Source organism: Triticum aestivum, chromosome 6A (genome assembly GCF_018294505.1).
Source record: "Triticum aestivum cultivar Chinese Spring chromosome 6A, IWGSC CS RefSeq v2.1, whole genome shotgun sequence".
Lineage (NCBI taxonomy): Eukaryota > Viridiplantae > Streptophyta > Magnoliopsida > Poales > Poaceae > Triticum > Triticum aestivum.
In genome coordinates, this window is record NC_057809.1 from 134392704 (window position 1) to 134417392 (window position 24689).

Consider the following 24689-nt stretch of genomic DNA (forward strand, 5'->3'; position numbering starts at 1 on the left):
GTGCGTGATCCGCTATTTATCTGTGTAGGATCGATAGTGTAGCTTGTCAGTTTCTTCAGAGGTAGGCATTTTTATCCGTGTAGGATCGATAGTGTAGCTTGTCAGTTTCTTCACAGGTAGGCATTTTTATTCAAAAAACCGTCACTTCGCATCTTGCGTCGCAAATAAAACTACCAGGAGCGCATTTGTAGGCTAGCTAGTGATTGATCAGTAACTTGTAAACACTGAGCGAACAGAAATAAGTAACTGTTAATGCATCTCAATGATTCACAGATCATATACAAATATGTAGCTCCAAAAGCAAAGATCAGCCACTTCGGATCTTGCATCGCAACTAAAACTAACTAGTACGATTCCCATACATAAGATCAACATGTTAATGCATCTCAATGACTCACAGATCATATACAAATATGTAGCTCCAAAAGCAAAGATCTAGAAAAAACATATGTTCTTCCTACTAACATGGATGCTTCTCTTGGCCAACATTCAGTACAGACTGAAATACAAATTTGTTTGTGAAGTCTACAATTCCTCTTGCAAACATAAGTGGTTTCACCAACAGCTGGAACCATGAGAATGAACCAGACATGATGGAGGAACATCTACTGCAATATGATTTGGTCTTCTCTCGATCACACGGCGAGACTATTTTCGGAATACAAACTTTAACTTAGGAAAAATGATGCCCATTGTATAATCAGACCAAAGCAATGAAGCACCTAGTGTTGGCCAATAAATAGTACAATACTACTTTTCTGCAGTCCATGAAGTGACCATCCAATCTTTCTGTGTCTATTTTCAAATGGCACTGATGTAGTGACTATACTATTCTCTTGTGCAGTTCAACCAATATTGCGGGCACTTTGTTGGTTTGCCAAATAGCAACGGGCAGACATCTCTGTCTGCACAAATATCAAGCAGCTAGTAAACATATGCCACACCTTGTATTTTCGGTTTAAACATGTCTCTTCCGCTTAGCATCTGTCATGTTCTGCACTGGACAATCTGATACAGTTATGTTTTGCCCTGGACAATTTCATACTGAATTGATTTGCTCGTTCAGAGTAGAAATATAGCGCCTATTCCTCATCAGACCAAGGATATCCATGTTTGCAGTGATGGAAGAGGTGAAATCGATACAACCGAAATTGAGCATCCAATCATTGAATCCTGTCCTGCACCTCCAATGTAGGTCCACCCTGCCAATAAATTCACATGCAAACCACTAGTATTACTATCTAATGACAGTACAAAAAGAGTAGCAAGATAGTAGCAAACCATGTACCTTCGTAATGAACATCTCATAGTGCCACCAATTGGATATAAAGGTTGGGAAAAAACATGCTCCTAATGTTGAACCGTTGGACTCTTTGTGCAGTTCCTCTAAAATCGAGCATCCCTGTTTGCATAGATATTGAAAGTGTGATTACTCTAAAATTGGCACTAGTTGAAGCATAGACTCACAAATATAAGCATTCCAATTTCTTAATGGGAAAAGGTAGCAAGACTGTTTCTAACCACCTATTTGAAGGAATAAGTAAAGCAACAGTGGCTGATGTGAGGAAGGCATACATAGTTTTTTCTAGAAAAGTGAGCCATTCCTGACCTTTCCTCTTCTTTTAAGCAAATTTTGTGCAGTTCTACTAAAATAAAATGCCATCACCGCCTTGACAATTCAGTGACACTGTACAAAAGGAAATGACTTAACATTACATCATGATGTCAGGTATGTAGTCGACAGGCATTAGAGATAAACACACAGACCTCCTCAAGAGAACAGCCGGAGGAGGAGGTGCCCACTCTTGACCTTTCCTCTTGTCTTCATAATTGTCTGTGCAGTTTATCCAAAATAAAATGACATCAGCGCCTTGGCATTTTGGTGACACTGTACAAAAAAATTAACTTATCTCATGAAAGTGAGGTATGTAATCTATAAGCATTAACAGAGCAAAAATCTGACAAGAGTAACAAGTTTCATCGTTGGTATACTGGTTGTGCAACAGCATTAGACTGCCTTATAGCTGAAAAATCTTTAATACATCCACAATCAACAGCTAACCCTGAAATAATCCAGTGACATTAAATGGCATTGCTTAAATTTATGGGTGGCATTAGACTGAGAGCGGCATTAGTTAAATGTGGCATCACTTTAGCAGTAGCATTGATTGACTTGACTGCTGGCATTATACTAACAGGAAAAAGTAGCAATAAGAGCATGGGAGGCCCATTCGGACAGTGGGCGCACCAATACGATATACCTCCACGGACGCAGAGTGGTGAGGGAGGTATGGTTGCCCAGAGCAACAAATATCCAGGCAGCATATGTGGATTACGGTCCCATTTTTGTTCTCTTTAGCCACCTTTTTCCTATGCGACGACAACAAATCGACCGACCTGGTCATTCTCTATTGCGTTGTCATGCCTTTCTACCCTTCTTTAACCAAGAGACACGAGACTCGTTCCTTGGCTACTGAATTTCCCCTTTTCAACCTAGATGCGGGTTCGATGCCTTCTCTCTTGGACAGTACAGTCTCCCTTCCTTTCCTTATTCAACCCAGACATGGATTAGTCTGCATGAAGTAGGGTTTCCTTTAATAGTGCAAATTATGGTTTTCGTCTGCGGGGCCAGCAGAGTAGAGGATAGCAAATTGGGAAGATGGTGGAGTGGAAAAAGATCCACATGCAACGACGTAGCAAATGGGGCAATAGAACAAGGTTATGGCTCGAAAAGAGGTAGCATACCTGAGGGTCGGCGGGAAGTGGCTTCGCTCGTGGTCGTCGTCCTCCACACACACTACGGCAGCGAGCTTGGGGACGGAGGCCATCCCGCGCGGGCGCTAGGTCTGAGAGGACGGCCTTGTCGTCAGTGCGTGACCTCGCTCGCCGACGACGAGTGCGTCAACGCTGCACGTACTTCTCTTCCCCGGTAGATCTGTGACCACCGGTGAGGAGGGAAAGAGGGGTCGTCTTTTTTAGATCTAGAGAGAGGGTGGTAGTGTGAGGAGCAAGTGGGCAGCCCTTAGCAAGAAAGCGCTGAAGCTCCAGCCTATATATCTTTTTTATACTACTAGTACTGGAGGTGGGGGAGTGGTAGAGTAGTTTATATTTTCTCTGCGTACAGTACCAGTTAGTCGTGCTTCAAAACTGATCGGCACGCCATTAAAAAAATAAAGGTCGATAACTAATGCGGCACCTCGGGCCAACGCGGCCAGATCGCATTTTGCACGAGAAATTACACACCATGTTTCGTTGACATGTGGTCCTGTTCCAACATATCAGTGAGACGACGACGAGTAGTAGGAGTATTTCCGAACGGACGTGTAGGCCGGGGCGCCTCTTCGTGAACCGTGGCAAACTCGCAACCGTCCACCGACTCTTCGCCTTTCCCTCTCGATTTGGAACTGCTGTCGCACGCTCTTCCTCTCCCTCCTCCATTTTCCTTCAGCCCTTCACCCTTTCTTCTGCCATTGTTCGATCATCTTCTCCATGGAGGTAACAGGCCGGAAACAACCTCGTTATTCTTGCCCCGATCTGAAAGATTACGTGGTTGAGGAACTCATTGATCGGTGCGACATCATCACCTCGGCTAGCATGGCATGTTCGTTCAAGCCCATTCTCGACTCAACTAATAGCATCATTGCAAGGAACCCAAGGGTCAAGGAGCGGTTTGATCTCCCCTATCTTCTTCGCCGTGACCCTGCTCGCTGGCGAGCGGACGACGGAGACTTCGCCTTGTGCAAGTTGATGCCGCTTGATAATGATACGTGTGATGTCAAGATGCCATCGCTTAAGGGTAAGTCCTGGGCTGGCGCAAATGGAGATTGGGTTGTTTATATTGGGTACAATTGCGAGTGGGAACTTGTGAATGTGTACACTCGTCAGCGGATTCCACTTCCAAAAATCTCTGAGTGCCCTGAAGTTGAGCACACAGATGATCTACGTACATTCAAATATGATCATGGTGACTATCATGTACTAAAGAAAGCAATTTGTCGAGTTCCCAACCGCTCTTGGAATTACAAGAACTATCAAGTTTTTGCTATCTTCGACAAGCTAGTTGCCGTCCTTCGTGGTTCGACTGGATGGATATTACTCAAAAATCAGTTTCTATACACGGATGTGTACTATGATGCAATTGAATACAAGGATCTTGTGTTTGCTGCCACCTCTTGTGGCACTGTTTTTGCATGGGATCCTCGTTGTTTCGGTACGTTTGTCTTCCACCGTATTTATAATTGGTTCATCCACATGCATGCGGGTTAGCAACTTTCCCTTTAGTAATTAACCTTCTTCTTGTGTTTCCAAGGTCCTGTCGACATCCCACCACCTATACTTGAAGATTTTTATAACCAAGGGGGAGATGACGATGGTGATGATCATGAGCATGAGGACGAGCAGCGCCGATATACTCTGTGGCGCCTGGCAACTAATTCCGACGGATCACCTCTTCTTGTGTGTATACAGCCCACTAATGATGTTACTGCTAAGGAAACAGGTGTAGTCTCCCATGGTCGCACTCTCCGGACCTATTCCAACACATGTTGCATGGTATTCGGGATGGATACTAGTGTGCTAGCGCCAACTCCTTCTCCCTAGCACAGAATTGATAGTCTTGGAGAAAACTCGCTCTTCCTTGGACGAAACTATCTGATGATGGTGAAAGGCGATCCAACCGCTGTTGACACATTTATGAGAAGCAACTATGTCTATACCTCGGACATTTGCATGGTTCCCTACCCTGGTACCGATATAGTAGGCAGCTTCAGCCTGGATGATCATTCCTGCATTGGTCTCCAGATCGACAATGCATGGCCTGTCCCAGAGAATCACTTGTGGTTCAAAGCAAGCGTTTCCAACGCCGAGGAATGGTTGAGTTGAAGTTCATTTCATTGCTTGTTATTTGTTGTGTGGTGAAAACTTTAGTATTTATAATGTATCCTCGTTGTCGATGTGGGTTGATGATCTGTTGTTCTATGTAATAAAATGATATGCCTGTGATAAACTTACTAAATTTATGAATGGCTTTCGAGTCGCTTCTCTGAGTGAGTGGTGCGACGAGGCAAAAAAATATTTTGCGAATACATAATTGTACGTGCATTGCAACAGGTTATCGGATGAGGCCAATCAACAATAGTAGTACACTATTTGTACTAGGTTCACATGCTTCGCGCGTCGAGCGGGTGTTTTTACTGTAGCCATATGTTAATGTGTTCGTTGTACGTAACCAACACCTCGAATCCTCGATACTACTAGTATACTATATAGTAGGAGTAAGTAGTAGGAGTAGTAGGGTGGCATGGGCCAGAACAAGCATTCACGTCCAGGAGTACGGCACACGCCACCACCATGACATCCATCTGACACCATATTATTTCTTGGAGTCTGTGCAAGAGCAATCTCTTCAACCCCGTCGTTTCTCTAACTTCAGCCATCGCGCGGCGGGCGAGGTGGGGGTTTGCCGATAGTCGGTTTCCTTAACTGCGGTCCCACTTGTAAGGCCAACTCCAACGCACGACCCCAAACAGACCTCTGTTTTGCATGAACTCCAACGATAATTTTGACTACTCCTGTAGTAAGTTGGATTAGTGCCTTCTCGATGCATTCATTGTTGATCTGCGGAGGCTCGATCTTGCGTGCTGCTTTCTTCTTCGAGTGTAAAGAAGTAGACATTGCTTCCTCGCATCTAGTCTCATGTCTAGCCTCTATTCTATACTAGCTAAAAGTGATAGAACATCTACTAAATTGCGCTCTATCAATATATGGATGTACTCTTCTTCCCAATACAAAAACTTGCATCCATTCTACTCCCTCCATTGCACAATACTACATGCCTTCTATTTGTCAAAATATATATGTATCTAGACATGTCTTAGTATATAGGTACATCCATTCTACTCTCCTCCGTTGCACAATACATGCCTTATATTTGTCAAAACATATATTTATGTAGACATGTCTTAGTATATAGGTACATCCATTTTTGGACAAATGGAAGTCAAGTATTTTGGAACGGAGGGAGTACACAATAAAATTTTTAAGTTAGCACAACTAGTCTAATCCGAGAGCAAAGCCAAAGATTTGGTTGGGTTCTTCCTCCTTTTGCCGACACGTGGGACATCCAGCATCCAGGTCGTGTCATGAAAGAAAATAGAGTGGTAGTTGAAGCCACGAGATGTGCATCTTGGGTTAAACTGTAAATAGAATCTTACTACTCTTGAGTAACTCCAAAAGCGGCCACCAAAGATCTTTATTGGATTTGTTTTTCATCACCAGCACATCGAGGTGAAAGATGTGCAGGTTCAGTGGGTCCTCTTGAGTTTTCACTGACATGTGGGGCCGCATGTGAGCAAACAGACGATGGGCTCCGCGCGTCCGCTGGCTGGCTGAGAAGAGAGATAGAGGAGGCATGAGCACGGACTGCAGGAAATTTGTTCTACCTACCTCGATATAGGCTTGATATAGTGGGGTGGCTTGGGCCATAACTAGCATTCACGTCTAGCAGTACAGCACACGCCACCCACACGAGTCCCATCCGACACCAATTTTCTTGGAGTCCGTGCTACATCCATCTCTTCTCCCTCCTGTCCTCTTTTCTCAGCCATCGCGCGGTGGGGGGGGTGGGGGTTTGCCGATAGTCGGTTTGCTCAACTGCGGTCCCACTTGTAAGTGAAAATGCAACATCACACGCATTCCCGCTTGAGCGGCGTGCCGGACCAACCGTGTGGGGGTGTGACACGAACACGGCAGGCTTTTCCTTTTGAACTCGTAACTTGTAAAATTTGGTTCTGCTCCATGGCGCGACCGATAGATAGAAAATAACGATTTTGCCTAGAGTAATGAGAAGTTTGCTTCTGGCGCCATTCATGCATGGAGTACGTACAAAAATTATGAAGTTGATGCGAAAGGTAAGATAATTACTGTAGTATCATATACTACTACATGGATATGACGGAAGGATAAAAATACATACGGATCCATCAACGTTCAACGACATCCTCACGCCCTAGTACGCCGGGTCACCAACCGATGTGTGAGGAGCAACGGCGTTGGTGGCGAGCTCAACGTGCTTCTGAACAGTGTTGTCCAAGGTTGCCCTGTGCTCCAAGAAGGCCAGCGTCCTATCATCCTCCTCTTGCATGTACTAGTCCTTGTGGACGATTTGCGCGTAGACGTGGGTGATTATGTCGATGGTGTCTTGCTGTGCTAGGCGCTGCGCGGCGAGCGCGACCTCGAGGTGGACATTCTCCGGCGCGACGGCGGGCAGTCGCAGGGCCACCAGTGTGTCGAAGAGGTTGTTACCATAGTGGCTGTTGAGGGTGGCGGGCATCGCAGAGCCTGGGCACGTCGGCTGGAGGCTTACGTCAAAGTTGTCCGCAAGCTTCTTGACGATGGTGAACTTGTCGAGGAAACCGACGAGGACCTCGTCGAACAAGGAGACGAAGTTGTCGTCCAAGCGGCCCCTCGCCCTGGCGCCCTCAAGCAATACTACCTGCCGGGCCACAGGCCGGCATCATGGACCATCTGGCACAGCCGGCTGATGCTCGCGCTCATCGCCTCCATGGGTCTAGCGTAGCTTCTAGTCAACTGATCTTGCGATTCGAGTGATCACTCAGCCCTTGGTTACCGTGCGTAGGTGCGTAGGATTTCGTACTACTCCTCGGCCCTCTACTGCACCTACCTTTGTCTGTATGATAAGTGGGCCAGCCACCCCCTGGGGCCACGTGTCATTCACCCAAAGGCAGTTGTCGTAAGTCAATGAATCTGCGCCCCCCTCCGTGCCGGTGCAGTATAGTCATCTCACCGGACCTCTAGTTGGGGCCAAACAAGAGAAGTTTGATGTTTACTGGTTTATTGGTCCCCTTTGCATTTTACGCCAAGTTTTGACCTTTGATTTAAATAATAAAATGTTAATGCATGTAAACAAAAATGTTGTGTAAGTCACCTTACAAAAACCAAATAATCCCAAAATACTTAGGCATGGTGCATTAACTCCCTCCTTGTTTCTTATTTCGTGACATATCAACCAATGAGAGATGTGGGTCGTGCATGCTTTCAATGACTTGAGACTAGTACCAAACATGACATGCAATGTTTAGTTCATTGCATGTAATCCTATTATAGTACTCTAGTTAGCAAAAAAACATTAAGTTCTCTCACCGATAGGAATAAAACACCATGTATTTATTTACAAAGGGAGTAGTACATTTTGGTGACATGCATTACTAGATATTGCTAGTCAATACTAAAATCCAGATGGACGTGGTAGTACTCCTAAATCCAGACGGTGGTGCTACTAGTACTAGTAGTAGTACTACCAATGTAGTAGTAGGAGTACTAGCACTGTACTACCCGTTGGTCAAATTATTACGTGATGCTCCTCACAGTGAAGTGACAAGACCCTGCGCCGGAGATGACACCTGAGTATAGGCGCCGTGTTCGGCATACCATAGTCAGCCTCACCGTCTGCATTCACTATCATCATGGCTGTAGAGATTGCCTGCTTACAACTAGCCCTGTTTGACATAATTTCCCGTGCGTAGATGCCCGTGCATTGCACGGAACACCAAGATTGGGGGTGGATGGCTCCGGCAGCGGCCATCGCGCCAGATTTTTCCACGGCCTTCTACTCCTAGATGTGGTGGGAAGGAGATGAGGCTGATTGTGAGAGACAAGGAGTTGTTTGTAAATAGGGAACAAGTGCGGGCATCTTTTTGCAAAATTGGAGAAGCTTGGTTTGTATGCGTCAGATCTAGATCCGACGGCTATTGGTGAAAGATGGGAGGCACAACATCATCACCAACTCAGGACCTGTTTGATTCGCAGGATTTTGAAAATGCAGGAATAGGACACAGCAATATTATAAGTTTCAAACTGATATTACAAATGTTAGGAGTAATGCTACACCTACGAAGAGGGAATTACTAGGACGTTTACGTAAGAACTTTCGTTACTTTAGGTGTATGCAGCATTACCGTACAAACTAAAATCCACCGCCCTGACAAGTCACTAATGGGCAAATAAGTTTTTGAGTCTCTGGCCACTTGATGTTTCAAAAACAAATTCAGCTTCTGCGGAGACTTTGTCATTTAGGCTTAGACGCTTGCGGTGATCAGCACGCCATTCATTGTTGTGCTAGAGAATGCCAAACCTCATTACCTTGAGCACACTTGCCTCCAGAACAAAGAACCTGGCCAATTTAATCTCAGATGTGCTGCCTCGGTAGTCGATCAAATCAATTTCTGTAAGATGGAGATCAAGGCATTCGATGAGATTGTTATAGTGCAGCACATTTTTCACTTCCGGATCTTTTTTTAACTGCAAAAGAAGAGAACATATTAGAGCAACTGGTTGCATAAGATTGCCGTGTCATCAAGAGGTACCAATATCATTCGCTCATACGATAGGGTTGGCTAGCTAGTGATATTTTTTCACTCTCTCTCTCTCTCTCTCTCTCTCTCTCTGTTTCCTCTCATTTAACTAGGAGCACGTGAAGAGCTTGGGCATTTGTTGCCTTCCACTATGTGGCCGATGCCATATTTCACAAAAGTATGCCACATAATACGCATCGATGTCAAATCAAAAGATTTTGGCACCACTCTCGCGATGTGAGAGAGTTGGCACCGCTGTGCACACAGACCCACATGTATAAACAAATCAATCAAACCAACTACACCAGCCTCTCACTCTCCCAAACAAGTGTTTTTTTATTGCGTGAGTTAATTTGGCACTGGAGCAAAGTAGGTGATCCAGATTGAGACATCAGGTGAGCAATGGAGGGGCATCGATGCCAAATGCATCACAAGTGAATTTGGCACATGTTTTGGCCTACATAGCCCACTTTTGTAATACTACCTCGTATTTAGTATAAAATTTTAACCATAGATTTACCTAAGAAAATGCCAATGCATGTCACTAAAAATTACACCATTTGAAATTATGTTCAAATACGAACCCAACGATATAGTTCTTAGTGACATGCATTAACATTTTGTCAGTTAAATCTATGGTCAAATTTTGATACTACAAAATTGGAAGAGTAAACCAGGACGGAGGTAGTACTTGCTCTTAGGGTAACCATAAGTTACTTTCCACTATGACTAGCCTAGGCTAATATAGTAGTACAGCATAAAAACGATGCAGGTGATCACGTGAGAAAAATACTAAAAACATTTCTTTCGGTGCGGTGCGTAGATGCAGTTTTGAACACTACACTTGTCATCATCATTTGGGAAAATTACGAAAAATTGAGCTACGTTGTGATTACCATTTACTTATAGGAAAGAAGTTTCACCTCGATGCGTAGCTTCTCCGTGCACGGAAAGCATGTAAGGAATCCAACAACTTGATCCAGATTTGGGCTAGTAGATTTTAGTGCTAAGATCTTCACTGTGCGCATGGACTGGGTCAAGCTTGTGGGAATCATTTTCTGGAAGACGGTCGTAAATACATCAAGAAGAAATTTAAAAATGTGAATTTCAAGAAGACGGAGAAGAAGATGAGTGTTGTACCTGAATGATTACGGATCCAATAAAGAGTTCAGAGAATTTGGCAGACGAGTACACCAACGCTGTCAATTTCGGCGCGTCAATGACCCTGATTTTTGTTGGACCTTCTAGATCTGATACAAGCAATCTCTCAAGGAAAGGCGCATTCTCAATGACCATAATGTGGAACAGCTGGAGTGATCTCTTCCCAATTGATGTCTTGTTGCGGGGCCAGCAAGACACATAAAGCCATCGGAGATTCGTCGAGGCGATGTGGAGGCTAATGAACCCGTGGATCTGCTCAAGATGAAGGTACTCGAGCGCAGTACAGCTACAGAGCAGGTGCTCCATAGCCTTCTTCGAGATGACAACGTCGAAGAGGTCGAGCTGCTTGAGTTGAGGGAGAAGAAGAGGGGGCGCGACATTAATCTAGGGAAGATAGCAGGAGCTGAAGCTGGCGCGGTGCAGCGTTGGCGTGAGGCGGAGTGCGGACGGTGGCAGAGAGCGACATCGTCCAGATTCAAAGCTGAGCTCCTCGAGCTGAACTAGGGTGGGGGATAAGAACCACTCGTCGAACTTGGGTTGGACCTTGCAGTTGGTACTGAACTTGCGGATGTCAAGGCGTTTGGCTCGCCCAGGGTGCAATGAAAGGATCTTGGAGACTACGGCCATGCGTTTGCAATCCCCGTCGCAGAGGTAGCTATCGACGGTGAGGTTGAGGCGGACGTAGCGCCAGAGGGGGCGCCACTGCCGGGAGAGTAGGGCGGTCCGCACGGCAGATTTGGTGGGGAGGAGGCTGATGATGACGAGCAGCGTGTCGTCGGGGAGGCTGCTGATGAAGTCCAGGCTCGCCGGATGCGGTTTTGGCTCGAGCCGCCTCCGCTTGTTAGCTGCCTCGCCGTCCATCTCAACCGGCAGCGATGCTAGTGTACACGTGTGCTGGTGTGTGTTGTGTGCTGGGTGTGCGCGAATGCGTCCTTCTGTGCATGCCGCCACACAGTGGTGAATTGTAAGCGAGTGCGTCCTTCCCGTGCAAGAAGTTTGTCCGCAATGCGCCCTCAATTTACTAGCGTGCGGGGTGCTACCCTGAGTGGTTTCAACTTTGTTTACTTCACCGCGTGTCAGATGGGCCTCTAGTTTACTTATTTTCACCCACTGCCACATGGGCGAGCACACGAAGATACAGAACACGAGCTGACAAGGCAGCATGTGGATTGGTTGACCGGTCAACTAAACAATATACGGAGCTATACGCTGACACAGTGAGCATATAATTCGTCGGTATAGAGAGTTCGAGTGAGAGGGGAGGCCCGTGAGAGATAGCAGAGAGAGAAAGAGCTACTCCCTCCGTTCGATAATGTAGTTCCAACATTTTTTTAAGTCAAACTTTTGAAACTTTGACCAAGTTTATAAAGAAATTACTTATATCTACAATACCAAAGATAAATGATAGTATGAAGTAAGTACATGTTGTGATGAATCTAATGATCGTTCCAGATGTAAATGTTTTTCTCCACATATACCTGGTCAAACTTTTCTGAGGTTTGACTTTTCAAAACATCCATATGCTTATGGACGTGAAAGAGTCCCTAACAAGAGAGAGAGAGAGAGAGAGAGAGAGAGAGAGAGTGAAAAAGTGTGTGTGCGTGTGTGAAAGAGACATGGACAACACACGATAAAAGTAGAGAAAAAGCGTACGTGTCTTATGCAAACATATCACACATGCATCTTCGACAACGGAGGCAAGGTGAGGAGATAGTGTGTGGTTGTTTGGAACCGAGAGAGAAAGACCCCTAGCATGTGGCCAAGAGGGATCTGACAAACAAGGGAGAGAGGTCGAGAGAGACGTACAGAGAAAATGCAGACATGGGGAGGAGAGAGTGTATGTTTGTCATAGAGAGATCCCCTAGAGATCGTGATGGGACTACATGGGTGGGAGATCGAGTGACAAGGTGTGTGCGCGATAGAAGATGCCCTGAGAGATATCGAGATAGACGTATGGATGGAAGGAGACAATACGTGTGTTCCTGATGGCTAGTAAGAGATAATCATACTTAGGATCGAGGGGGGGGGGAGTGTTTGCGCCTATGATGGATTGTGGGATTATGGTACTTAGGGGGTGCGTGTCACATGGAGAGAGAGCAAGGGCGGAGAGTGTTGGATGGGTCTATATGTATAGAGCGAGCGAGACATGTATATGTGTGAACCAGGGAGATATAAGGCCAGTTTGGCTTGCATCCTGAGCATCTTTTGCCTGGCTTGGGGTTGTGGCTAGATTTCATGCACGCTTGTTTGGTTGCTACCCTGTGAAAAAGAAAGCCCGCCTGGCCTGGGTTCCCTTGCACTTTAATTAGCCTGGCTGAACTCCAGACACTGCAAGTAGCCTGGCCCAGGCGACCCATTTCGAACGCCTGGCCGTGCCTGGTCGTGTGGCCATCAGGCTAACAACAACATGGATGGATATTAGCATTAAATAATTGATGCATGGATTGATTGATGGGACGTTGATGCTTTGCATGGCCCAGGCATGAACCAAACGCTTCAGCACCACGCAAGCCTGGCCAGGCAGAAGTATTTTACATCTCACGTCCACACCAGGCAGTACCGACCATCAAGGCATGAGGGTCAGGTCACAAACCAAACTGACCAATAAAGTTTGAGAGAGATTGAGGAGCCCCGATAAGGCTGAGTGGTGCGTCAGATAGCTGAGAGGGGGAAAGAGATATTCCATCCGCTCGATAATGCAGTGCATGTAAATTTTTTAGAAGTCAAACTTTGGAAACTTTGATCAGGTTTACGCAAATGTTATTTATATCTACAATACCAAATATACATCATACAAAACTACATCTCATGGTGAATCTAATGGTACATGTTTGCTGTACTAGATGTAATTCTTTTTCTCCACGTACATGGTTAAACTTTGTGATGTTTGACTTTTCAATAAATCTGTATGCTATGGACCGAGGAGAGTGCCTCAGTCGAGACAGATCAAGTGCGTGTGAAGGAGAATGAGTAAGTGTGCAAAAAGAGTATGCGTGTGAAAGAGAAAGTGAAAACAAACGATAAATTAGAAAGAGAGTGTGTTTGTTCATTTCTTATGCGAACATATCACGCATGCATCTCCGAGATGGAAAAGCGAGGCGAGGAGATACACGAAGATAGCTAGTGTGTGATTGTTTGCAACGGAGAGAGACACCCCTGTAGCACATGTCCAATAGAGGTGTGGCCAACAAGGAACAAAGGTCGAGAGGGACACATGGATGGCATGGACGCATGGGGAGGGAGAGAGGGTGTGTTTGTGATAGAGAGATCCCGTCTAGATCGTGAGGGGAGTATATGGGTGGGAGATCGAGGGAGTGCGTGCGCGATAGAAAGATGCCCCGAGAGAAATCAAGATAGACCATGCACATGTTTGTGATGGAGACTAAGATTAGCTAGTCATATACATATAGGGGGGACTGCGTGTGCCTACAATTGAGTGAGAGACCATCATACTTGGCTAGCTCGGCATGAGATTGTGTGTGTGCGCGTGTGAGATGGAGAGAGAACGAGGGGGAGAGATAGAGTTTTAGATGGGCCTATCGAGTGTGAGTGAGATATGCATGTGTATTTGTGACCCAGGTGGATGGAGAGTTTGAGAGAGGGAGGGAAGAGCTCCAAGACGACATAGTGGTGCGTGAGAGAGTTACAGGCAAAGAGCCAAGGAATCTGTGTGCGTACGTGAGTGCACCCAAGATATCTAGCTTGGACTAGCTAGAGTATCATACATAGTGTGTGAGAGAAACCTATAGATGGTGTATATATGCATGCGAACTAGAAAGACCCCCCCCCACAAACACACAAAGAGAGAGAGAGAGATAGAGATGGAGAGAAAGGGAGAGGGACCAACAAGGTTTTTGTGTCGGATGCGTGCGACAGAATTGAAGATTGTCGGCGAGAGAGAGAGGGAGAGAGAGAGAGAGAGAACAGGAGTCTGGGAGAGGGAGAGGACGCGTTTTATGCATCAAAGACTGATATAAACCATGTTTCGATATAAACTTGCATTCAAATATTTAAATTGGAGAACATGTTGTCTGCAATCCACACATGAACGGATATATGCGTATATCAAACAAGTTCATTAATTTGCCTTTCAACATGTTGATGGAGTACTATAATACTGTACAACATGCTACTCGATTGAGGTGTTCAATTTTGGATTTAGTTCACTATTTTGACCTACTGAACGAGCTATTTCATTGAATCGAGATATTTCATTTTGGGTTTGATTCGCGTTTTTGAGTGGGTCAACTATTTGTCATATAGTAAATCTCTAGCAACGAGCATGTAAAAACACATTACTCCTGAGCATCATCTCTCCATCTAAAAAAGAAGTGGCAAGCTAATATTTAAAAATTTGATCCGAATCGACTTGGTAAGGTAGACGTGGATGCTCGTTCTCCCAAAATTTGAACGAACCATTAAACATCCTCTCTGCTCGGTGGAATTCGCCCGAGCAAATAAATGGGAGACGTGAAATTACCGTCCTATGTGGGACACGCATCAATTGGCCCGTTGTACATCGAGGGTAGGTTCGTAACTTCATCCAAGCGTGCCTTCTCCTTGGCCGAAATGACATGTGCCGAATAATTCATAAACCATGGTCGGCAAAACACTCTCTCCTCGCCCGAAATAGCTCGCGCCCACTATTTCAAAACACGCTCTCCTCGCTCGAAATCGCTCGCGCCCACTATAGTTCAAAACACGCCATCCTCGCCCAAAATCGCTCCCGCCCACTATTTGGGGAGAAGCAAAGTTACTCTACTATCCCCGACCCTCAATACACAGACCCAAGCCGAGAAGCCTATAGGCAAGGGTAGAACTGTAACTCTCCCTCACATTTCAGACAAATGCGTCCGTAAGACATGGTTCCACTCCCCTCCCAATTCCCCCCCGCCCACACCCATTCATACCTCGTGGGCGCCAAATCACCTTCTCCCCGGGAAGCTCCCTTCTCCCGAGCCGCGAAACCTCAGCCCCACCTTCATGGCGCCCCCACCGCACCAATTTCACAGCCGCCCTCCTCCCTAATGCCGGAGACGCTGTCCATTTGCCATCGTGCACTGGGCCGTGTGCCTCTTACTCCGTGCTGCTGGTGCTGCCTCGACGACGGCCGCGTGAACCGTACCGGAGCCGATTCACCCCTGTCGTTGTTCACAGCGCCATAGCGGCTCCAACTTCGGATCCGTCCAGAGTCCTGGCGCTGCTTCGGCGCAGCCGTCGACCGTCGTGACATCGCTCTTTCCCTGCCGCCGGTCGCCACTGCAACCGCGCCGGCCTCATCGACTTGACAGCTGGACCTGCCTACTTCACCATGCCGCCAGATAGGTCGCACCCTCATCTCAAATCACTTTATTTAGGCGTCAGTTGTCTGAATTTTTATTCTGGGCCAATCGATTTGCAATGGGAAGCAGCACCCCTCGAGGTGGCGGAGCTCCTAGGCTGTCGGTTGGCTGGTATCTAATGTAAGGGTGCGGTGCCGCAAGTTCGCCACAGAAGCAACACTTAGATGGCTATCATTTAGAGTTGCGTGGGTTGAAGGTACTGCCGCCGCCGGATCTGGATGACGGGGAGTCTTTGTGGATTGGCCCGGGGGCGACACAACCACGGTAGTGCGGTGGGGCGGGGAGCGGGGTTTTGGCCGGGGCCACGGACGGCGGAGGCAGTCTGCTCTGCCGTTGGTCGCTAGCTCTTCGGGGAAGATTCCGAACAGTGTCAGCCGGGAGGCACAAGACGGCCAGCCATCCAGCGTAGATCAGACAGTACCAAAATAAAATAAAATCGTGTGACCCCAATTTAGTCTTCAGTCAACAGACGTGTGACCACTCTCGTACCTTGCTGTTGATCTCTTAGTGTATTTCTTCCAATCAAAGAGATATGTCGTTCTTAACATTATGCGTTATCTGCATCTTCAGACACACCGTCTTCCGACTCACCGCAGCTGCTCTAACAAGGGAAGCTATAGTCCCCACTCAACAGTTCCCTGCATCGAATGCGTGTGCCCGACATGCATAGCCACAACAACTGCAGGGCCATCGACAAGTCAGCACATGATGCTCACTCCTTTGGATGGCAGCTCGATAGGTTGTACCCTCATCTTACTTGTGTGCAACATTTATGGCTTTGTTATTCATCTGAGCATGGAAAATAGATCATCACATTTCACTGTATATTCATGTTGATCTCTTATGGGTCTTGTTCAGGAGTTAACGTTGTTCCATAGTTCAGCTAAGATACTTGTTCCTTAGGTAACACTGTTCCATAGTTATCATCCATCAGCCAATGCTATTCCACAGGCTGGTGATTATAGTATTATACCACTTCTAGTATTTCCTATGTTGTTCTTTAATACTTTTGTGTGCCATCTAGTTAATCTCGAGTACAAACGATACATATTATGTAGCTTTCATCTGTGTTCTCCCTTTAGTTTATGAGACCTGTTGCTGCTAGTTAACCCCAGTCCTACTATTTATGTCGTCTCCTACAAGCACTCATTACATAAATCTAACTACTAGTTGTCTTCCATGCATGTCAGATATAATTGCACACACTGATATATCCACAAGAACCTCACGGAACAATGTAAAGGCCAATAAACTTGATGTCAATGATACCCAACATGATGGAACATGTAAAGGCAGTTCTTCAGAAGACTTGCAGAAAGATGATGAATCCTCTTCACCCCACAAGGTCCATGCTCTAACTTGGCCTGTGATATGGGTACAACATGCACATAATGTCCTGGAGTGTATCTACTCTGTTGCAATGCCATGTGCTTAGCATGCTGATCATGCATGTAAATATGTCATGCCTTCCTGTTTTTCAGTACCTATTCCATTCATGATAACATGTTTTCAAATTCAAGTGATGTCATTCTACTCTATCGCAATGCCATCTGCTTAATTTGGATATCATGCTTCTGAATATCTTATGCATTGTTATTCATCAGTATGTACTTCATCTGTCTACCATACCATGTTTTTTTACATTGAAGTGTTGTTCTAGTGCTCTTTTGCAATGCCATCTTAGTTTCCCAATCATACACGTGTATGTTGCCTTAGTTATTTCTGTACGTATTCTGCTAGCATACAGTTTTACATTCAACTAGTGTTTTTTTTGTTGTGTTGTCCTGTCATATCCCTAGCTCTTACACCATACTCCCTCCGTCCAGATTACATGTTGCCGAAATGGATAAAAAAGAATGTATCTAGAACTAAAATACGCCTAGACCCATCCTTTTTTTCGGATGGAGGGAATACATGTCAATATGTCATGCCTTTCTATTCTCCAGTACCTATTCCATCTCTCTGCTAATGCATGTTTTATAATTAAAGCACCATTCTTCTATACAAGGCATGCAAGGGGAAGACGAATATGTTAGAATATGAAGGGTTACAAACAAGGCCTTTGCAGAAGATCCAAAAGCTAGGAGATAATAAACCAACTCCAGTTTTTATAGATACTACTCCAGCATAGAGAAACCCAACTCCTACTGATAATAAGCAGATTTCAGTGGCCAAAGAACTAGTCCGCTCTAGTCCAGCAAAAATATGTCAACTCAATTCTAAGAAGCGTGTGTGTATCCTTGCATCATGAAATTTTATAGCATGCTGATCATATTTTCTACATGTTTCTTACCCATCTCCCTTTTAGAAAATAAGCTTAACAGATAGAAGATTTTCTGCAATGGTATCGTTTATGAGGAAAGATTCTTGCAGGAATTCTCTGTGCTCCAATGTAGATGTAAATACCTGTTGTATATCACTATATTTTTACATCAGCATGTATTTTGTTAATCGGCGTGAATCCAAGCTTTATCTGATCTAAATTTAGTTGTAGCAAAATGTATGATTAAAGGCTACAATGTTGATTTTTGCAAGGAAAACTGCCTGGTAGTTTTGCATCCTGAGCTGCATGAGTGTACTATCTCATATCAGTGGGTTTGAATACTTTTGTTCTGCAGTGGGTTTTTTAGTGTTTTTTTTACTGTGTTGTCCTGTTGTATCCCTAGCTCTTACATCATACTCCCTCCGTCCGGATTAAATGTCGCAGAAATGGATAAAACTGGATGTATCTAGAACTGAAATACGCCTAGACCCATCCATTTATTTCCGGATGGAGTGAATACATGCCAATATGTCATGCCTTTCTATTCTTCGGTACCTATTCCATCTCTGCTGTAGCATGTTTTATAACTGAATCACCATTCTTCTATATAAGGCATGCAAGGGGAAGACGGCTATGTTAGAATCTGAAGGGTTACAAACCAGGTCTTTGCAAAAGATCCAAATGCCAGAAGATAATAAACCAACTCCATTTTTCATAGATACTGCTCCAGCATAGAGAAACCCAGCTCCCACTGATAATAAGCAGATTCCAGTGGCCAAAGAACTAGTCCGCTCCAGTCCAGCAAAAGAATGTCAACTCCATTCTAAGAAGCATGTGCGTATCCTTGCATCATGAAATTTTATAGTATTCTGATCATATTTTCTACATGTTTCTTACCCATCTCTCTTTTAGAAAATAAGGTTAAACGATACAAGACTTCCTCCATTGGGATCGTATTCGAGGAAAATATCTTGCGGGAATTCTCTGTGCTCCAGTGCTGATGTAAGTACCTGTTGTATATCACTATATTTTTACATCAGCATGTATTTTGTTAATCGGCGTGAATCTAACCTTTATCTGATCTAAAATTAGTTGTAGCAAAATGTTAAAGGCGCCAATGTTGATTTTTGTAAGGAAAACTGCCTGGTAGTTTTGCGTACTGAGCTGCATGAATGTGATATCTCATATCACACACATTACTGAATTGTAGTGCTTCTCTGGTTGCCCATTCATTCATTGTGTCAATGTTGCTTTCATATTACCTTACCTGGCTGATTATAGCTGTGCCATATTGTGTTAATTTGGTGTAGGCTAGTTGCCCAAATGTTTGTTGTGTCAATGTTGCTTTCCTATTATCTGACTTGGCCAATGATAGCAATGCTAGTGTGTTAATTTTGTGTAGGCTGTTGAAGATAAGAAGACAAACTCTGAAAACAGCAAGGCAACCCCATTGTTTCTTTCTAGTAAATCTATGCCAGGTAATATGGCAATAACTCATGATTAATCTGTTTGGTTCCCGTCCTAATTTACGTTATGATGCAGTGGTCAAGACACTCTCCACTATGAATAATACAATCCTTCCAAAATCGCCATCTGAATCTATTCAGTATCCTCTGTCTCGAATGCAACGGAATAAATGTATGTTTGTGAACCAATTAATGGCTGAAGCAATGATGGAAATGGTGGATGAATCAGAGGTGCAGAGTCGTGCGACACAACAACTGATTAATGTTTTCAGAGATAATGTGGCAAACCAGCAAGAACATGCCCACATGCTTATGGGCGTCATCTATGCTGAGGTTGCAGATTGTGACGTTGTAGATGGTTACGTTCTGCTCATTTATTTGCATTGGCAACAATCTTTGATTGCCCAGTGGATGTAATTTCCTGTAATATATTCTGGATGTGCAACGTTATTCCCTGTATGCCGTACCTTTGCTCATCGTAATGGGCTCAAATTATCTAATTTGGCCTAAAGACATGAACGAACTTTAGTGGGCCCATTGACTTAATGGGCCGTTACTAGGCCGAAAGTTAATGGTCGGCCCTCTTACCTCCCGGGTCGTTAACAGGTCGACATCGAAGCAGGAAACAGGTGGCCCCAATTTATTTCATGGGCCGTTAACAGGCCGTTACTAAGTTTGGGCTACATATGGCCCAACTGTACTATAGGCCTTTAGCAGGCCAAAAGAGACAGCGGGCTTGTATTGGACCATGAAGAGCATGGGCCGCTAAGAGGCCAAAAGTCAGGTCGTATTGTAAACGGCCCAACTGTGTTGTGGGCCTTTAGCAGGCCGAAAGAGAAACCGGGCTGGTATTGGACCATGAAGGGCCTTTAGCAGACCAAAACTAAGGTCCGACTACAAATGGCCCAACTCATTTATGGTCTGTTAACAGGCTGAAAGGCACACAGGGCCGGGAATTGGCCCAACACTTAAATGGGTCGCTAAAAGGCCAAAACTCAGGTCCGACTACAATTGGCCCAACTGATTTATGGGTCGTCAACAGGCTGAAAGTGACACCGGGCCAGAAATTGGCCCAACACTTAAATGGGCCACTAAAAGGCCGAAACTCAGGTCCAACTACAAATGGCCCATCAGATTTATGGACCGTCAATAGGCTGAAAGACACACCGGGCCGGAAATTAGCCCAACATTTAAATGGGTCGCTAAAAGGCTAAAAGATGTACATCCTGAAAATTGGCACATCCATTAAATGGGTCGTTAACAGGCCGAAATCTCATCGGGCCGATATTGAGCCCAAGTATATAGCGGGCTGTTAACGGGCTCGAACTGACGATGGGCTGCAATGGTGTCAAATATTTAATGGGCCGAATTGGCACATCTCGTATGGGCCGTGGGCTTAAATGGACCTGACACAAGTAGGCCTTATATGGGCCGGCCTGCTAATTTTTACTGGGCCGGCCATTTTCACCGGAATGGGCCACTGTTGGGCCGTGCCACGTGTCGACATATCATAGGCGCCTATCTGACCCACTGACGAGCTGACACGTGTTTCGTCCGGCCAATAAGAATTTTACACATGGAAATTTCCCATTGGTCGGGGCTATTAACGGGTTATCGGATCCAAAACCCGCCCCGATAGCTTAACGGTGTTCCGTTACAGTGGATGCCACGTGTCGGTCACCCTTGACGAAAGCACTTCTATGACTCGTGATTTATCGTCATGGAAATGGACACTTCCGTGATGATAATTTTGGTAATGTCATGGAACACTTCTACGACAGCACAGGTATGACTATCTTGATTCTGTCATAAATTTGTCATGGATGTACATGCATGACAAAAAAGCGACCTGCTGTGACAAACACGTATCATCACAGAAGTGTATTTTTTTTGTAGTGCCCCCTTTATATACGTGGGAGGGGGCACCCCAAAGACACACCAAATCTTCTCTTAGCCTTGTGTGGTGCCCCCCTCCACAGTTACACACCTCGGTTATATCGTCATAGTCCTTAGGCGAAGCCCTGTGCCGGTAACTTCATCATCACCGTCACCACACCACCGTGCTGACGGAACTCTCCCTCTTCCTCAACTGGATCAAGAGCTCGATGGACGTCATCGTGCTGAACATGTGCTGAACACGGAGGTGCCGTACATTCGGTACTTGGACCGGTTGGATCGTGAAGACGTTCGACTACATCAACCGCGTTACTAAACACTTCCTCTTTTGGTCTACAAGGGTACGTGGACACACTCTCCCCGCTTGTTGCTATGCATCTCCTAGATAGATCTTGCGTGATCGGAGGATTTTTTTTGAAATATTGCGTTCCCCAACAGTGGCATCCGAGCCAGGTCTATGTGTAGATGTTATATGCACGAGTATAACACAAAGAGTTGTGGACGATAATAGTCATACTGCTTACCAGCAACGTCTTACTTTGATTTGGCGGTATTGTTGGATGAAGCGGCCCGGACCGACATTACATGACCGCGTTCATGACACTGGTTCTACTGACGTGCTTCACACACAGGTGGCTAGCGGGTGTCTGTTTCTCCAACTTTAGTTGAATCGAGTTTGACTACGCCCGGTCCTTGTTGAAGGTTAAAACATCACACTTGACAAAAAATCGTTGTGGTTTTGATGCGTAGGTAAGAATGGTTCTTGCTAGAAGCCCATAGCAGCCACGTAAAACTTGCAACAACAAAGTAGAGGACATCTAACTTGTTTTTGCAGGGCTTCTTGTGATGTGATATGGTCAAGATGTGATGAGATATAATTTGTTGTATGAGATGATCATGTTTTGTAACCGTTACCAAGAACTGGCAGGAGCCTTATGGTTGTCGCTTTATTGTATGAAATGCAATCGCCATGTAATTGCTTTACTTTATCACTAAGCAGTAGCGATAGTTGTAGAAGCAATAGTTGGCGAGACGAGAACGATGCTACGATGGAGATCAAGGTGTTAAGTCGGTGATGATGGAGATCATGACGGTGCTTTTGAGATGGAGATCAAGGTGTTAAGTCGGTGATGATGGAGATCATGACGGTGCTTTTGAGATGGAGATCAAAGGCACAAGATGATGATGGCCATATCATGTCACATATTTTGTTTACATGTGATGTTTATCTTTTATGCATCTTATTTTGCTTAGTTCGGCAGTACCATTATAAGATGATCTATCACTAAATTTCAAGTATAAGTGTCCTCCCTAAGTATGCACCATTGCTAAAGTTCGTCGTGCCGAGACACCACATGATGATCGGGTGTGATAAGCTCTACGTTCACATACAACAGGTGCAATTCAGTTTTGCACGCGCAGAATACTCGGGTTAAACTTGACGAGCCAAGCATATGCAGATATGGCCTTGGAACACTGAGACCGAAAGGTCAAGCATGAATCATATAGTAGATATGATCAACATAGTGATGTTCATCATTGAAAACTACTCCATCTCACGTGATGATCGGACCTGGTTTAGTTGATTTGGATCACGTGATCATTTAGATGACTAGAGGGATGTCTATCTAAGTGGGAGTTCTTAAGTAATATGATTAATTGAACTTAAATTTATCATGAACTTAGTCCTGATAGTATTTGCATATCTATGTTGTAGATCAATAGCTCGCGTATAGCTCCCCTATTTTATTTTTTTGATATGTTCCTAGAGAAAACTAAGTTGAAACATGATACTAGCAATGATGTGGACTGGGTCCCTGATCAGAGGATTATCCTCATTGCTGCATAGAAGAATTATGTCCTTGATGCACCACTAGGTGACAAACCTATTGTAGGAGTAGATACATACGTTATGAACGTTTGACAAGCTCCGTATGATGACAACTTGATAGTTTAGTGCACCATGCTTTACGGCTTAGAACTGGGATTCAAAAATGTTTTGAACGCCATGGAGCATATGAGATGTTCCAAGAGCTAAAATTGGTATTTCAGCCTCATGCCCGAGTCGAGAGGTATGAGACCTCTGACAAGTATTTTGCCTACAAGATGGAGGAGAATAGCTCAACCAGTGAACATGTGCTCAAAATGTCTGAGTAATACAATCGCTTGAATCAAGTGGGAATTAATCTTCCAGATAAGATAGTGATTAACAGAGTTCTCTAGTCACTATCACCAAGTTACTGGAACTTCGTGATGAACTATAATATGCAAGGGATAACGAAAAGGATTCCCCGAGCTCTTCGCGATGCTAAAATCGGTGAAGGTAGAAATCAAGAAAAGCATCAAGTGTTGATGGTTGATAGGACCACTAGTTTCAAGTAAAAGGGCAACAGAGAGAAAGGGAACTTCAAGAAGAATGGCAAACAAGTTGCCACTCCCATGAAGAAGCCCAAAGCTAGACCCAAGCCTGAAACTGAGTGCTTCTACTACAAAGGAAATGGTCACTATAAGCGGAACTACCGCAAATACTTGGTGGATAAGAAGGATGGCAAAGTGAACAAAAGTATATGTCACTACAGGAAATAGGAGATTTGCCGTCAGTACTGCTCTTTGCCGTCAGCATTTCATCGGGGTAGACGGCAAATATCACTTTTGCCGTTAGCTGCTAACGGCAAAGAATGACTGACGGCATAAACATACTTTGCCGTCTGCCTTTTTTTTACAGACGGCAAAGACATACTTTGCCGTCTCCATTTTTTTACAGACGACAAAGAGAAAAAAATGAAGACGGCAAAGACATTCTTTGCCGTCTGTAAAAGAAATTTATGACGGCAAACAAGAAAACACATCACGTGGATCGAACCCACGGATCGATGACATGGCATCATCTGCTACACACACCACGATCTGCTCATCTACTCCACACACCGCTCCGTCCCACGCCGACCCCACCACTCTCTCTCCCAACCCGCCCATCTCCCCCTTATCCCCACGGGTCTCTCTCCCCCAACCCGACCCCTCCTCTGCCTCCCTGCACCCTTCTCTCGATCTACCTCGCCCCCGCTCTGGTCGACCCAGCCTCAACGCCGCCTGAGCAGGAGGCCACCACGGGATCCTCCTCCTTCTCCTCGCCACGAGATCCACTTTCTCCTCCCTTCCCGTGACCCCCGCGCTTCCTCCTGATCCCGAG